General features: G+C 32.5%; 1 long non-coding RNA gene across 1 annotated transcript; it reads left to right on the forward strand.

Moving 5' to 3' along the window:
- Positions 1-1894: 1894 nt before the first annotated feature.
- On the forward strand, positions 1895-2476 carry LOC117173987. The gene is made up of 3 exons (XR_004467223.1): positions 1895-2004; positions 2095-2247; positions 2335-2476. It is a non-coding gene; the product is annotated as an uncharacterized LOC117173987 (long non-coding RNA).
- Positions 2477-3737: the final 1261 nt, after the last annotated feature.

A 3737-nucleotide genomic window follows, 5' to 3' on the forward strand; every position in this document is an offset into this window, starting at 1 on the left:
CCATTTCCAGACGTTTGAAAGCCATGGGAAAAATCCTGAAAACCGGAAGATGGGTGCCACATGAGCTGAACGACAGGCAGCAGGAAAACCGAAAAACAACAATATCCGGGCTAGACAACTCTCTAATTTGAAAAATTAAAAAATAGTTGGTTAAAAATTTTTTTTTATTAGAATAATAAAATATTTTTACCGAGGAAAAAACTTTTGCCTGTATTGAATCCTGCAAAGTTTGTTTCATTTAAAGCTCACGTGTTTTAAATTTATGTTTGTATCACATTTTTATACAATTATTGTTATTTTAAATTGAAACAATAAATTTAAAAAATTAAACATTAAACCAAATTTCTCTAATAAAAATATTTGATTATTGTATTTTTAATAAATACATAATATTGACCACATAAATGTTTTCTCAATTTCTGCAATTCGGGAATTTTCTAGTTTGTATATTTTATCATTAGACAGCATTCGGCCTGGAGTTTTATTATTCGGGAATTTTTAAATTCGATAATATTGTAAACTGTCCAGAATTTCATTATTCTAGAATTTTTTAATTCGGGATTTTCAGGTTTGAGCATTGTTATCTCAGCAAGTTTACAGTGTCGAAAATATTTCAAAAATTTAAAAAGATTTATAAAATTGTAAAAAAATCTTGAAGGTTTTGAGGCACTTAAAACTCCTGAAAAACTTGAATAATAATTTGAATTATATATATATTTCGAGTCAGCTGTATCAATTTTAATGATTTAAAGTTTATTTTAAAATATATTTTATGGAATATAATATTTTTTAAGAATGTGCCAGTGAAATTCTGTTCGTCTAATTTTGTTTGCCATTGCGAAACGTAATCTGGTTTGGAAGTTTCGTCTTAACATCTAAAAACCGAAAGAACAATTTTTCTATCACTTGGAATTATAATTATATTTTTATAAAAACGTTAGAATATATAATAATTAAGAAATTGGAAAATACATACGAGAACATGATTAGACGAATAGACTAAAAAAGTCCGTAGAAATTGCACACCACAAAAATAAAAATAAAAACTAAATAATATTAAAGAACTATATATAGACAATATATAGAATGAAAATTATAATTAATAATTTTAGAATTAGTGGAAAATATATGAAACCGTAATATAAATTACTCATCGACTTATATTTGTGGTATTTATTAAAACAACCAAGTTTTGCAAAGCTATAAATGTAAAAATGTTTTAATTGGCAATTTACTTTCAATAAAATGATTCTTGTCCAAGCTAAGTTTACCATCAGTGCGCCTCGAAGGTGTGTCCAGGTGTCGAGAGTTGTTTACAGCGCTCCAAGTGGCTCTTGGCAAACTATATCGGTTGTTGGCTTTCTACAGGGAGCGGTGGGTAGAGGGGAAGTTACTTTTTTCATCGGACGCGCCGCCTATATTTATGGCGGGCAACTAAGCCCCCACCGCATCTACGTTTATAATATCTTTGACCAAACGGCAGCTTGCATATTCCCATCTAATATAGGGTGCGTTCCACCGCTAAATTAGGCTGCGCACCAGTATGCACGATCCTTATGGATCATGCGCAGTCGTCATCGTATGTTTACGATGACGACATACGATAGCGATTGCGCATGACCTATGACAATCGCGCATGCTTGTGCGCAAACGGTGGAACCAGGGTAGAGCGCACCCATAATAGGGACCCTGTAGTAAGGACGCGACAGTCGGGCAGCTGACTGCGGATTGGTCGAGCGAGAAGAGACAGACACTTCTGTTCCAAATCAAGATACTATACCAAAATTTACTACAACTTCGCGCTTCGGTATCGGAATAGTGCTTATTGACATCTTGAAGTGATTAGGGCCCTGCAGTTTTATACAAAACGTAATATACGTTTTCAAGATGGCGTTGACATTTTCACATTGAATTAGCCTTCCTTTAAAAAAATGGTAAAAACGTTGCGTTTTGTCAGGGATGCGTATTAGCGAATACGGCTAAAGAAAGTTTAAGAAACCACAGGTGAGTTTTCAAACCATCCGAACTGCAAATATCTGAAAAATAAAAAAACAAATCATTCAAGGATTTTCGCTGATTTCACACTTTTTTCAGAAAAAGTGCGTTATAATTATGAGCGCGTCAGAAGAAAATCTGATGCAATGAGATGAAAGCAGTCGAAATAATAATTCTAAAATGAGTGGTGTCAGTTTTGATATTCTTGATGATATTTTTATGTCAAATGGAGTTCTGATAAACAATAACAATGTAAGTCGGTACACATAAGCATAATTCAAAAAAGTGAGTTTATATTATGCTCTATCCGAGTCCACCACTTTTATTACGTTTTTACAGGTTTTTTACGTATAATACGTCAGAAACCCTGAGTGACGCGTCACTGCACAACCCTGGTAGTAAGGGATGCACCAAACAGGCAGCTGAGTGCGGATTGGTCGATCGAGAAGAGAGCAATACTTTCGTTCCAACAGCAGATACTGTACAGTTATTGGAATTTGCTATAGCTTCACGATTCGGTACCTTCGATATGCTTAGTGTGTCGTGTTTGTTGCCGTTTAAATACATCGCGCCTTCTCACCGCTGGCTCCAACTTCCGTTCAAACTCCCCCCTCCACATATCCTTTGGCACGTATCTCACTACAAGCAGCCCTGTTCATCTCTCATTAATTCAGATTTTAACTTGACCCAGCAACTGTCCTAAGTTGATTAGTCTCTAATATCTCCAGCGTGGCGTTAGTTGTCCCATCACTCCCTGTTTTTGCTTGGAAAGCAGCCCCCTGCCACGACCGTGTATGTGTATGCAGTAGTAGTTTTCTTACTATCCGGAGGGGAAATATCGGTCCAACTAAGTTAACAGATGGCACCACAAAAAGTAGTTCTGTCTTTTTCATTGAATTGCATTAAGAAAAAGCAAAAATTATTAAAAACTTGATGCTGTTTGCAAATAAGCAAAAAAGAATATATGAAAAAATAAGAGTAACTATTACTAATTATTTCAAAAAAGAAAAAGTCATGAGAATATGTAGTTTAATATGAATAAAATTTAATTTTGAGATATGTTTTAAAAGCAGTTCGAACTTTATATTTTTGTGATTTATTTTGCTCATATTATTGATTTTATTATTTGTTAAAGATAAACAAAATTATTTATTGCTGAAATTATTAATATAGCTAATGAAAAAATTAATAATATTTAAGACCTCAATGACAAAAATATTTAAAACATATGCATGATCACAAGAATTACTGCAAAATATATGACTTATTACCAATATGAATATAATAATAAATAAAATATGTAAAACTACAACTTAAGTTGCAAAGTAAAGAATCTTTTCCCTTTAAACTCTTAAAAATTTTAAGTTTTGAAGAAAAATATTTTCAAAAAGTAGTGGTAATTGTAATTAAAATGTTTGAGGAAATCATTCGGTAAAAAGTCAATGACACGAATGATAAATGAGAAAATGGATTTAATATTATTTAATTTAATGTATATATTTATTTAAATTGAACCAAAAATCATGTATACATTTATACATTTCAGTAATTTATTTGTTTCTTAATCTTGAATGCTTTTTTCTCGTTTCATTCAGCCCATAATAATTTTATTTACAAACTTTAATTTAAAGGAGATTTTGAAGCAAATACGAGGGTGGATTGATAAGTTTCCGGCCTGACCAAGAGATGGCGCCACTAGGCCTACCTTGAGGTGGCGTTCTATAGTACCATCCTTAGATAGC

The sequence above is a fragment of the Belonocnema kinseyi genome, chromosome 5, assembly GCF_010883055.1.
Source record: "Belonocnema kinseyi isolate 2016_QV_RU_SX_M_011 chromosome 5, B_treatae_v1, whole genome shotgun sequence".
NCBI lineage: Eukaryota > Metazoa > Arthropoda > Insecta > Hymenoptera > Cynipidae > Belonocnema > Belonocnema kinseyi.